We start from the raw sequence: 14009 nt of genomic DNA on the forward strand, positions 1-14009 counted from the left end.
ATGCTCTGATAGGGGCTAAACTGAGTTTCGGCAGTCCGCAAAGAGTCGCACTGCCGTATTCTAGTCTAGAGATGAAAAGTGCTTGCACCGCCACTTTAAAGTCATCATGGGGAATGTGGGGTTTGAGTTGGAAGTTTGCTCCATGAATATGACCCTCAAAGTAAATAATGTAGTAAGCACTGAAATTAGTACAATGTGCATCAAATGGAAAGGGCCATTTCTTGAAATTACTGACATATGCCAAGAGGAATATGATATAGGTTGAAATGAATATAACACATTGAAATTAATATACGTTACTGAAGAGAATATATTATATTCTGGAAATAAAATAGTGCAGATTGGAAATAATATGCCATACATTGAAATGAACATTACACATGTTGCAATGAATATGGATTGTGTTAAATACATATTACCCAGATTGCAATGAATATGACATCAATGGAAATTAATATGAAATGATTTGACATTAATGTGACTTCCGTTGAAATTAATATAAGCCCAATTGAAATTAAAATGACATGCCTTAAAATGAATGTGACCAATGCTGACATTCTCATGGCAATTGTCAAAATGAATATGGCATGAATTGAAATTAATATGATACATATTGACATAAATATGACATATGTTAAAATGAATATGACACATCTTCAAATCAATCACTATGACAAGTGTTAAAACAAATATGACATCCATTATAAGAAATACAACAGATTGAAATGAACATGACGCATGTTAAAATGAATATTACGTGTTAATGTGTGTTAATTCAAATACATTTTATGTGCTTTAAAATGACTATACATAATGTTGAAATGAACATGACAATTATCAAAATGAACACAGCTTGAATTGAAAGTAGTATAATACACATTTAATTGAATATTGTATGTGTTGAAATGGATATGGCTTGTTAATATAAATGTAAAAAGTGTTAATATGAATGCAACATTCATTGAAAGGAATATCAAACATGCTGAGATGAATATGACATGCATTGAAATGAATATTAGCCCCTTTGAAATCAATTCAACATGTCTTTAAATGTATATGACAAATGCTGAAATACAATAACATTTATCAAAATGAAAATGGCATGATTTGAAATTAATATGATAAACATCCAAATTAGTTGAATATGTTGAAATGGAGATGACCCATGTTAAAATTAATATGGCAAGGTTTAATGTGATTATGACATCCATTCAACTTAATATGACATTCTTTCAAAGGTATGTGACACATGTTAAGATTAATTTGAACAATTTTGAAATGAATATGACACCTGTTGAAATTAATATGACTTTAGACAAAATTAATATGGCGTTTAATAAAATGAACACAACACTTTTATTGATTACAAAACTATGTGATGTAAATGAATAAAGCACACATTGAAATTAACATGAACCATGTTTAAATTAATATGACCCATGTTTAAATGAATATGGCATCCATTGAACCTTTGTTGATTTTATTTCAAATGAATTTTACATATTGAAATTACTATCACATATTCTGAAAGGATATGATCTGACTAAAATGAATCAACTAACATTAATATAATACTCCTTTAATAGAATATAAAACAAGGAAACCGCCTTTACCATGCATCCATTATCATGCCTGCATTTATCACACAGGTAGGTATTTTTATCTTTACCACACAGTTCTTTACTACACAGGTAAGTATTTTTTTAAATACTTTTTTTTAGGCGTGAGTAGAGGTGAAGAGAGGTAATGGTAATTCTAGGTTTTGGGGTGGGTAGAAGTAAATTGAGGTATGACTAATTTTATGGTTTAGACGTTGGTAGAGGTAAATGGATGTAAGGAATACAAAAGGGAGGTTCCCCTCAAAAAATAAAAAAGTAGACACACATATACTTATCTAAGTTAAGGCTGAGGAATGAAGGCTGAAGAGTGAAAACAAAGCATTGCTAAATTGGAATAGGCAGACACAATTAAAACAAGCATTTGCAATGCAACAGGTTTCCAATTCATCCAAGACCTATTGCATTGCAAATGGTGGGCAACACTGACAACCGGAGGAAAGGCAGGTGAGGGGGAGAAGGCATGGACATCGGTAGGGAGGGAGGGGGAGAAGGCACCGACAACGGGAGGGTGGGTGGGGGTGGGGGAGGAGAGGAGAGGAGAGGAGAAGAGTGGAGAGGAGAAGGCACAGACAACAGGAGGGAGGGCGGGGAGAGGAAAAGAAGCCACGGACAACGGGGGGAGGTTGGAGGGGGGAAGAAGGCACAACAACGGGAATCCAGGCTGTTTCAAAAGTGAAAGCAGGTATGGTCACAACTAAATGTAAGCGAAGCACGTCGTCTGCCTAATGGAAAAACCTAATAAAGGAAATAGTACACGCCCCGTGTAACAACCTAGTAAAGGGCCCAGTAGCCATGGGAGGATACAAATGACAACATGGCTTTACTAAGGAGGGACTAACAAGCCTCATAATAAATCAGAAGACAGCATTTCAAAAGGACAAACACACAAGCCAATGAAAAATAAGGGCAGGGGAGTGGGCAAAGCTTCTCTCCGTACTCAACTACCACAGCTCTTCACAGAGCAGCGCTTGCGCGCTGGCTGACGCTCGACCTAACAAAAATATGTCCATGTAAACTTGCAGTAACAAAACAGTCACAACAATAAGTGAAATATATTGGACTAAAAATATGAAGATTAATTATTGTTAAAGTAGTAATTCAAGCATGTATCAAAAGTCTATTGTGTAATCTAGTAAAGCAGGCAAATAATCAAATGTACTGAGAATCAATCAATCAGGGGGTTATAAAGCACGCTACTCACCCTTGAGGGTCTCAAGGTGCTGGGGGGGAGTGCAACTCTGGATCAGTCGAAGAGCCAGGTTTTGAGGCTCTTCCTGAAGGTGTGCAAAGTGGGGGAGCGTCTGACGTTGACATGGAGCTCATTCCAGGTCTTTGCTGCGACGTAGGAGAAGGCTCTTCCACCTGCTCTGGTCCTGCGGATGCGTGGGATCTCTGTCAGGGCGAGGTCGTGGAGTTGAGGTTCCTTTTGGGTACGTGGAAGGAGACTCTTTCATTGAGGTATTTGGGTCTGATGTTGAGGAGGGATTTGTTGGCATGGGTGAGTAGCTTGAAGGTTACTCTATTTTTGATGGGGAGCCAGTGGAGGTCTCGTAGGTGCTAGGTCATGTGCTTGTGACGTGGGGTTCTGAGGACGAGTCTGGCTGCGGTGTTCTGGATGGTTTGGAGCTTATGTAGCAGAGTCTTGTTGATTCCGGCGTAGAGGGCATTACCGTAGTCCAGTCTGCTGGTTATGAGTGCGTGGGTGACGGTCTTTCTGCATTCAGGGGGGATTCCCTTGAAGGTCTTGCGGAGGATGCGGAGCGTGCTGAAACAGGTGGAGGCGATGGCGCTGATCTGGCGGGTCAAGGTGAGGAGGAGTCTAGGATGATGCTGAGTTTGCGGGTGTGGTCTATGGGGGTGGGTGGGTTTCCGAGGGCAGGGGGCCACCAGTAGCTGTCCCATGCAGAGGGGGAGGGTCCAAGGGCGAGGAACTCTGTCTTCTCGGAGTTCAGTTTTAGGCAGCTGTTGCTCATCCAGGCTGCAACATCTTTCATTTCTTCTCGGAAGCTGAGTCTGGTGTCTTCGGGGTTCTTCATGAGAGAGAGGATGAGCTGGGTGTCTTCAGCGTAAGATACTATGCTGGCCCATGCTGTCTGATGATGGAGGCGAGGGGGGCCATGTAGATGTTGAAGAGAGTGGGGCTGAGAAAGGATCCTTGGGGTACTCCACAGGTGATCTCTGTAGGTTCGGAAAGGAAGGGAGGGAGTCTTATCATTTGGGTTCTGCCGGAGAGAAAGAAGTGGATCCAGTCGAGGGCGGTTCATCGTATACTGGCGACATGGAGTCTGGCTGCGAGAGTGTGGTGTGAGACGGTGTTGAAGGCTGCAGAGAGGTCTAGTAGGATGAGGGTGCGGTGTGGCCCTGGTCAAGTAGCATGCAGATGTCATCGGTGGCAGTGAGGAGGGCAGTCTTGGTGCTGTGGTTGCTGCAAAATCTGGACTGGGAGGAGTCGAGGATGGTGTTCTCTTCAATGAAAGTGGTTAGTTGGGCATTGATGAATCTCTCAGTGACTTTGGCAGCGAAGAGGAGAGCGATGGGCCGGTAGTTTTTCAGGTCCGTCAGGTCGGCTGAGGGTTTGTTGAGAAGGGGCTTGACCTCTGCCCGATTCCAGACGTCAGGAAAGATGCCTGATTCGAGGGAGGCGTTGATGGTCCGGCCTAGTTCGGGTGCTATGGTGGCTGTGTCTCTGTGGTAGATGTGCGGTGGGCAGGAGTCCGCGGGGGCCCCTGAGTGCATGTTCTTCATGGTCGTGGCAGTGTCTTCAGTGGTGGCAGGTTTCTAAGTGGTGATGATCGGCTGTTTGTCGGTGGAGGAGAGGGGTGTGGTTCACGGAGTCTGTTCGCTGAAGATGTCGTAGAGGGTTTTGATTTTTGTTGTGATGGATTTTCTCATCTGGTGTTCTTTCATGGCTGTGTCTCTTGGACTGTCACAGCATTCTTGGAATTCTCCTGAATTCTGAGTGCGGTCGGCATTCTTGCAGAGGCAGTTGCTTGAGGCAGCAGGCTGGGATCCCCGTCTTGTGAAGGTCCTGAATAAACTTACCTTGTTGGAGCTTAAACATAATCTTCTCATCCTTGAACATTTTGGCGACGATTTCCTGATTCCATCCTTCGCCAGTAGGAGAGAACTCACATCTTCCTCGTTCACCTTGTTTCCCTTCAGGTATCTCTGCCACGGATCTTCACCCCCATGTCATTGTAGCACCGGATGTCTTGAGCTATCATCAAAGGTACTGTCAAACTATTTATTCTTCATTTCTCACCGACAAACTGTTTGTTGCTCGTCTCATTCACGCGAGCGTCGCCTAGCAACCTTGGATGCTTACCCATCGTCAGTAATCTCGGCTGATCTACGTCCTGCACAGCACGTCAACGTCAGCTCCATTTTGGCTTGGGCTCATTTACGTGACGTGCAGCCATTTTGTGCCTTATTTCAGCTCCACACCGCCCTTCCCTCTGTTGATATTTAATTATTTATTTATTTTTAGCATTTGTTTCGTGCGACGAATCATCCCCACAGGGATCTCTCTGTGCTTTTGGCTACACAGTGCTGAAGGCTAGGACAAAATTGCAGATTTAGAACAGCCAGGTTTTTAACTGCTTCTTAAACTGCCCCAAGCTTGTGCAGGCGCGTAGCTCATCCGGCAAGCGATTCCAATGGAGCGGGGCTAGATGTGAGAATGTGCGTCCTCCCATTTTGACTTTCCTAATTTTACACGGACGTAGTAAATTACGATTGCTAGATCTCAGTAAACAGGCAGGTATATAGGGAACTAACTTCTTCCTTAGGTAGACCGGGCCAATCCCCTGCTGTGCTTTAAGCTTAAACACTGCTCTCTTCCTCATGGGCAGCCAGTGTACTTGTTGCAAAAATAGTCGAGAGGGGGAACGTACTGGTTTGTTGAGGACCAGTCGAGCCGCCGTATTTTGCACTACTGTAGTCTAGATGCAAGGTCCTCCCTAATTCCTATTAGTAGTGCATTCCCATAGTCCAGTCTACTAACTAGTAGTGCCTGTACTAGGGTCTTTCTGGCCTCTAAAGGGATCCAAGGAAACATCTTCCTCAGCATCCTCATGATGCCAAAGCATTAGTCTGATACTGACTTCACGTGTTCCTCCATTAAAAGCTTATTATCAAACAGGATACCCAAATTCCGTGCCTGAGTGGTTGGATTGGGTGCCTCCTCCAATTCCTCCGGCCACCAGCCCGACGGCCGTAATTCCGTCGCCTTTCCAAACAGAAGGATCTCCGTCTTATTTGAGTTGAGCTGCAGAAAATTCTCGCTCATCCAAGCGGCAATTTTCAGCATACAGGTTTTAAACCTGATACATTGTTGCATTCGCTTTATTTCCGTGTCTTGCTACAACACGTCTGCTTCATTACATTATTCGCAGATTTACACTGTGATCTGCACACCGCATTATTAGTACATTCTTCTGCCTACATCGTTTATGCCTGCATTGTTTTCTTCTTCATATCAGCAATTGGCAGATTGACACGGTGATCTGCACACCTCAGTATTTCTCTCCAAACCTCTTTGTGTTGCTGGCCAACACAGTGACCCGCACACCATACTTCTGTTCTTCATTTTATTTCTTAGCAGATTTCAACGGTGATCTGCACACCTTCATTTTGTCATGGCTATTTACATTTTGCTTCAGTGATTGGTACACTTCTTTCTTTTGTGTTGATCACATTTTACGTCTTCCTTTCTTATTTATCATCATCTTTTTTTCTTTCTTCTCTTTTTCTCTTTATTGTTTTATTCTATCTTTAATTATCTCCTATTTGTTACATTATGGCTGCTAGCCAAATGGTAGCACCTCCTCCTGCATTTTTAGTTGAAGGCGACACTCCATCTATTGAATGGGAGGAGGTATCTTTGAAAATTATCTTGAAGCTATCGATGGTCTAAGATTTCAAGCGTACAGGAAGAAAGCACTCCTCCTTAATTCTTTAGGCAAAGCTGGTCAACATGCTTTTAAATTCTTGCCTGAATTTTTGGGTGCTGACGGCAAACCCATTGATAATTCTTATATTGAAGCAAAACATAAACTTTCTAAGTACTATAGCAAACAAGTTAATATAGTCAGGCAACTCCACAAGCTCAATACTTTACCTCAAAAGGAGAAAGAGTCTGTTGATCAAATGGTTACTCGTCTACGTGAACTTGCCGTCAAGTGTGATTTTGGTGTCATGACCGATCAACTCATCAGAGATCAGTTAATCGTCCAGTGCAAGAATAGGAGCATGCAGGAGAAGCTATGGGATGCAAAGAATCCTACTCTGCTTGAACCCATCGCTATTGCCAAGGTTGTGGAGGAGACTGACAAATGTATGCAGGGGATGCACACTCTTGAGTTAAAGAAAGAGGACACTATAAATGTTATTTCTAAAAAAGAGGTTTCAGTGCACAATGATTTTAAAAGTAAACAAACCACACCCAGCTCTTCCAAATTTAAGTCTAGATTACCTAGCGACAACACGGGCAAATTCTCTGGTTGCTATAGATGTGGCAGCATGGGTAATGCTGCGGATTTGTTGGGTGTTTTGCAAGAGACAAAACATGTAAAAAATGTGGGAAGAAAGGTCATCTAAGCAAAGTGTGTAGAAATCCTTTCAGCAATAGGGTCGCATGTATCGATGAGGAATGTTTTGCTCCTGATATTTCTTTGTGAGTTGAAGATAATTGCTCTTGTCCTTTACAGAGACCCAGAGCTATTTTATCTTTGAATGGCGTTTCGGTAGAATTATTGGTTGACCCTGACTCTATGTTCACCATCATTCCTCTTCGCATCTTTAATTAATGTTGGCCCAATACCCCTCTCACCAATACTGATGTTTGTCCCAAAGGCTACAGTGGTGAGTTAATTTCTATTAGGGGTGTCATGGAAACAAAATTTGAATTTAATGGTAGAACTTCTTTTGGGAAGTTGTATATTTCTAATGATGGGCCGGCAATCCTTCGTTGGGCACAACAACATGACTCACATATCGTATTAGATGCCAGGTCATCTGAACAAGTTTTGGTTCTGGATGATTTTCCTATATTGATTCTGTGTTGTCCAAATACAACAAAGTTTTTTGTGTGGATTTGGGAAGATTAGTAGGGTATGTTCACAAAATTAAACTTAAGGATGATGCCCATCCTGTGAAACATGCCTTAAGGAAGATGCCTATCTCCATTCCTAAAGAAGTCAAAGAAATGCTAGATGACATACAAAAGCAAGTTGTCATCGAGCCTGTGGAAGTATCAGAATGGCTTTCTCCAGTCGTTGTTACTAAGAAAAAGGATGGTAAACTCCGCTTCTGTGTGGAGCTTAGGTCCCTTAAGCAGAACATCATCATTGACAATTTTCCCCTACCCAACATTACTGAAATGGTCCTTTTGATGGACAAGGTAAACTTTTTTTCTAAACTTGATCTTAGGTCAGCCTACCATTAAGTAGACTTACACCCTGATTCTCACAAATTAACAGCATTTCTAACTATGGAGAGTGCTTTTCAATTCAAGAGTCTCCCTTTTGGTCTTGCTTCTGCGGCTAGTGTTTCCAACACATGATGCACACACTTCTTAAGAATGTAAAGAATACACACTACTTTCAGGACGACATTCTTATTACTGGTAAGGATGAATCTGAACACAATCTTTCGTTGGCCAAGGTGTTACAGATTCTATGCTAAACTGTTTTGACCTTAAGAAAAGATAAGTGTAAATTCATGATGAGGGAGGTGGACTATCTTGGCTACACCATTTCAAAAAGTGGTGTCCAACCTAAAGAAGACTTACTCAAAGCTATCAGATTGGCAGCTGCTCCCCCCACCATGGAACAGCTTAAGTCTTTCATGGGGTTAATCGAATATTATTCGAAATTTGTTAGCAATTTTGCACATAAGACTGAAGCTCTACGTATGTTATTGAGGAAAGGTGCCCCTTTCTCTTGGGGTACTCCACAAATCAATGCTTTTCAAAACATTAAAAATGAAATTATCAGTGCCGGTATTCTTACTCCCTTTGAGCCCAACAAAGATACCTTCATCACTGTTGATGCCAGCGCCTATGGTATTGGTGCTGTCCTTTCTCAAAAGAAATCTGGCAACGGAAAAACTGTAGCGTTTGCTTCACGCACCCTTAGTAGCTCTGAATGCAATTATGCAGTCATCAAACGTGAAGCATTAGCTGCAGCATGGGGTGTTCAACATTTTCGTAACTATGTGTGGGGCACATGATTCACCCTTAGGACAGATCACAAACCACTCATTAGAATGTTGTCTCCAGGTGGTGCCAGTAATGGTTCTCCCCGTTTGATGAGGTTTGCAGCAAGATTGCAGGAGTTCTTGTATGATCTTGAATACATCTCTGGTTGGAAGAATGTCCAAGCAGACTGTTTCTCGAGGTTACCACTCAAAGTGGAGGAATTTGGAGAGTTTGAAGAGGATGTAGTGTGTGTGGTACCTAGCATTGAAGATGCATGTACTGAGGAGTTTAAGTCCCTCTCCATGGATGAATGGCATCAAGCTGCTATAGAGGATCATTGATTCCATTCGCTCTGGGTGGAGGCGTGAAGGTGACATTAAGCCTTCCTATGCAATTACATCAAAATACAAGATGAACTTAGCATTGGTGTCTCTGATGATTTGATCTTTTGGGGTGAGAGATTTATCCCTCCCATGGCACTCAGAAAGAAACTTTTTCTTTTGGCGCATGAAGGCCATCTAGGGCAAACCATCACTATTAAATAGCTTAAGAACAATTTTTGGTGGTCTGGTCTTAATGAAGATGTTAAATCATGGCTGGACGATTGTTCGCTGTGTAAGGATAGTGAGAAAAGGTTGAAACTTAATTCTCAAGGCTTGGTCTCCATCTCTTCTGGTCATAGTGATTTACCATGGGAGAAGGTGTGTTTGGACTTCATTGGTCTCATGGATTTTCTTTCTTGTGATAAACGCTTTGCCATGGTGTTTTTTGATGTTTCTTCTAGATGGCTCATTGTGGAATTTTTGAGAAATATCACCACTAGTACTGTCATCAAACATTTGAGGTCCTTATTCATGAAGGAAGGTTTTCCTCACATTTTAGTTACTGACATCGGGACACAACTCACTTCTCATGCCATGCGCAGTTTCCATCAGGCATATGTCTACTTCTCTCTACAACCCCCAGGGTAACGGCATGGTTGAGCGCATGAATAGGGTCATCAGTGGAACAATCCAGTTGGCTGTTCAAGGTGCACGCGATGTTCAGAGGTGTGTTGAAGAAATGGTATGGTCTTCCAACACTACCCTACATGGTGCCATTAATTTTGTTCCTTTTATTAAAATGAGGGTAAGAATACCGAAGACAAAACTTACTCCCCAGTGGATGTGTGAGAAAGTGTGTGATTCCACATCTGCTAGGCTACCTGAAAAGAGTTCCAAGATAGAAATTGGTCATCTCATCAAAGTCAAATAATAGGGATAAAAGAGTATGGTTTGAACACATTTTCTGATCCATTTAAAGTTAAAGAAGTGCATGTGGTATTGGAAAATGGGAAAAAATTGAATTTCAGGAGAGTTGCTTTGTAAATGAAAAACAGCATCAATTTATTGAAGTTTTGATAAAAAAATGCAACAACGTTACTCATAATAAACCACCCAGTGTTGTTAAACAATCACATGAGTGTCATGTGCCAGAAAGATACAGGAATTTCGTAATTCCCTGCCACTCATTTTTCAGTTTGTATTTTTACCATGCATGCTATTGAAATGTTTTGTAGAAGTTTTTCTTGTCCCATTCTGATGTTATTTACATTGTATGTTCTAATTATTTTGTATTTGCACATTGTTTTATGCTTTGTTCATTTCATGCTTTTTTTCCTTTGTTCTGTTGTAAGAAAAATAAATGTGTTGTGATGGGTTTTCTTACCTGGTGTTCTCTCGGGGCTGTGTCTCGAGGGACTGTTGCAGCATTCTTGGAATTCTCCTGAATTCTGAGTGCGGTCGGCATTCTTGGAGAGGCGGTTGCTGGAGGCAGCAGGCTGAGATCCCCGTCTTGCAGAGGTCCTGAATAAACTTACCTTGTTGGAGGTTAAACATCATCTTTTCATACTTATCCAACTTGAACATTTTTCAGGTGGAAGTAGGAGCTGAGCTTGTTGCTGAGGTTCTGAGGTGGTGTGATGTCCGTGGCTTTGCTGGGGGGTTTTGTGAACGGTTGTATGACGTTGAAGGGTTCTTTTGTGTTACTTGCATTAGTGTGGATTTTGTTCTTGATAAAGGTCTGCTTGGTGGCTCTTATGCACTGGTTGTATTCATTCATAGCATTCCTGTAGTTGTTCTGGTCTTCGGTGGTTTTCCTGTTCTGCTAGAGTTTCTCGAGGCATCTGCAGGAGCGGCTGTCTTCTTGGAGGTCGGTGGTGAAACAGACAGCAGTGGTGGAGGGGTGCGAGCTTGTCAGCACAGCTGGTGAACCAGCGGTGTCGTTTTTTTGGCTGTGGAGTTTATGTCGGTCATGGCGGGGGGTCGTGGAGGAGGGTGGTGTTGAGGTGTTCCTCTGTGATCTTGCTCCAGTGCCTTCATGGCGGGTTTGGGTGCGGTGGTGGTGTTGAAGGTGGTCTGTACAGTGGGGCTGCGTGGTGTGGCTGAAGTGGATGTTTGTCCCTCCTGCGAAGATGGCGTTGAGGGTGTGTCTGGCTCTGAGGGTATGGGTAGTGACGAGCTGCGTCAGTCCGATGTTGGCGAAGTTGTCAAGGAGGTTGGTGGAGTCGGGTCACTGTGGTTGTCGAGGTGGAAGTTCAGGTCTCCGTTGAGGATATAATCCTTGGAGGCGATGGCGTGGGGTGTGACGAGGTTGACAATGGTGGTGGCGGAGGAGGCGCAAGGCCTGGGGGTCTGTAGACGAGGGTTCCATGCAGCGTGGTTCTGGGGCTGGTATGGATCTGGAAGTAGAGGTGCTCTGTGTTGGAGAGGGGGTCGCCCATGCTGGAGGTGGAGAGTCGGAAGGAGCTCTTGTGTGCGATGGTGAGACCTCCTCCTGGGCGGTGGGGTCAGTCCCTTCGTTGGATCTTGTATCCGTCGGGGATGGCAGTGGTGATGTCGGGGGCATAGGTGGCATTGGTCCAAGTTTCTATGAAGAAGGCGACGTCTGGCGAGAGTGTGTCAAGCAGGTCCAAGATCTCTACGGCGTGACTGTTTAAGGAGCGCACGTTGAGGAGGATGCACTTCAGGGCTTCGGTGGTACGGGTGTCCAGAATTAGGTTCAGTGGCAGCACTGCCGATAGTGAGTCGGCAGTGTGGGCAGGAGCACTGGCCGTGGGTGGCAGGTGGTCATAGCTCCAGGGTTCCTGGGGCTGGCCACGGACGGGTCGTGGACGTGCACATACGGGCTTGCCTTTGGAGCACCTTCGGCCATTAAATAGGGGAGGGGGCGGGACGAGGTGTTGGGAGGCGGAAGCGGAGGCTGTCCAGGGGGGAGGGGCCGCAGGGGCAGCAGCGGTGGGAAAACCGGCCGAAAATAAAATTAAAATTACATTAAAACTAGGTGAATGCAAGAGTCACCAAGCGGGGCAGAGAAATTACAATATCGCAAGAAGGGGACACCAGGCAGGCGAGGGCTGGAGCAGTGTAGAGGCAGGCAGGAATCTGGCAGCAGGCGCAAACCCTTACCAGGAGAAGGTCTCACTACTGTGGCGTGGCGATGGCACTGCGGAGCTGCTGGTGAGAGAGTTGACCCAGACCAGAATGTACAAGAGGCCTGCCTATTGCCTTGAAGACAGGCAGATAGCAGTAGGCGTGAATTTAACAAGCAGTAAACAGTAAACTGTATGTATTGTGAGGTGTGCCCTATCACCGCAGTGACAGGCAGAAAATGCAAACAGAATAATGATAATGGCAAATGCAGTGTATAAATAAATATGGGAGAGCCTATCGCCGCAATGACAGGCAGAAAATGCAAATATACTCTCAGGCATTCCTGTCGAAGTAGGACTACTACAAATTGGAATGTAGTGTGTAATTGAATATGGGCGTGCCTGTTGCCGTGGTGACAGGCTGAAAATTCTAATATAATTTTAGGCGTGCCTGTTGCCGTGAAAACAATGAAGACGGCAATTGCGGTATCAGAACAAATATGAGGCAGGTCTATCGCCGAAAAGACAGAAAGTGTTAGGTAAAGATGCCTACAAGGGATTTTGTTCATTAATCTTAGTCAAATTTGATATAAACTTTGGCAGCAAACTTAGCTGGGAGCTGGCTTGCGCACATATTTAAAAGTAACCAGGTAACACATTTTCAATTTTTTTTTTTATTCAAAGGAGACCAAAAAGTTGGCGAATTAGAAAGTACAGCACTTACGCACATTGTAGAAAGTAAAACTGTTCATAGCAAAGTGGCAGATAATGAGCCCTTCTTCCATAGATAGCTGAATAAACCTGATGTGAACTGCTGGGAACTACTGGTAATGTTGAGTAATGTTGAGGTGTCCCTCTCCACTCGTCTCCAGTGTAATGAATAAAGATTAATTTTATAGAGGTTTAAGTAGGCTCTTTATTGCAAAAAGACAAAAAGACACCCCATGCACAGGTCTAGCAACAGCTCCAGTCAAGATAAAACTGCCACTGGCCCATGGAACCATAACATGTCCTAGCTTGACATGAATGCCCTTACATTATAAGTTCCAAACAGCATACCTATGCTGAATACCACATACAAATTTGATGTGGAAGCAGCGTCACTTCTAAATACACATAAGCTCACATCATGTAGTTGCCTAGAGCTCATTATCCAAAAATGCACTCTCTGTCTAGCTCTATGTCCATCTCCCTCTCTCTCACCCTCTCTCCCTCTACCTCCTCCATACTTGTGCTCCCACTCCGTGTCTTCACTTACTTCTTCCTGCTATTCAGCTAGCCTCCTGAACCTATGATCATGGCCCTGTGGCTCACCTTATCTTTTGCTGGTCTTTTTGTTTTTCAGAGTTGTGGCTCCTTTGGATTTGGAGTTTGACAGAGATGGGGACAGAATAAATGGACTTGTGGTAGGTATTAGGAGTACAACAGGGGTTAAATGTGTGGTAAGAACTAAGTATGGCAGGTATTGGAATGTGAATATGACTGGGAATGTAACCGGGCATGAACGTATCACAGACATAGAGAGAACAGAAGGTTTTTTTAAGTGACTGTGTTAGGGGAAGTGCAGGGACAGGGGGGTTGGCAGATATTGAGGGTGTGACAAGAATAGGGAGGGTGACATTATCTGCAAATGAGCATGGGAGTGTAATAGAGTCTGAAAATGTGACAGAGATATAGATGGTGTCAAGGACTGTAAGAAGGACCGGGTTGTGGATCGTGGCAGGTATTGGTACTGTGACAGTTATGACAGTTATGAGATAGGTGCTAGGGGCAGTGAGCATGA

Source organism: Triturus cristatus, chromosome 7 (genome assembly GCF_964204655.1).
Source record: "Triturus cristatus chromosome 7, aTriCri1.1, whole genome shotgun sequence".
In the NCBI taxonomy this organism is placed as follows: domain Eukaryota; kingdom Metazoa; phylum Chordata; class Amphibia; order Caudata; family Salamandridae; genus Triturus; species Triturus cristatus.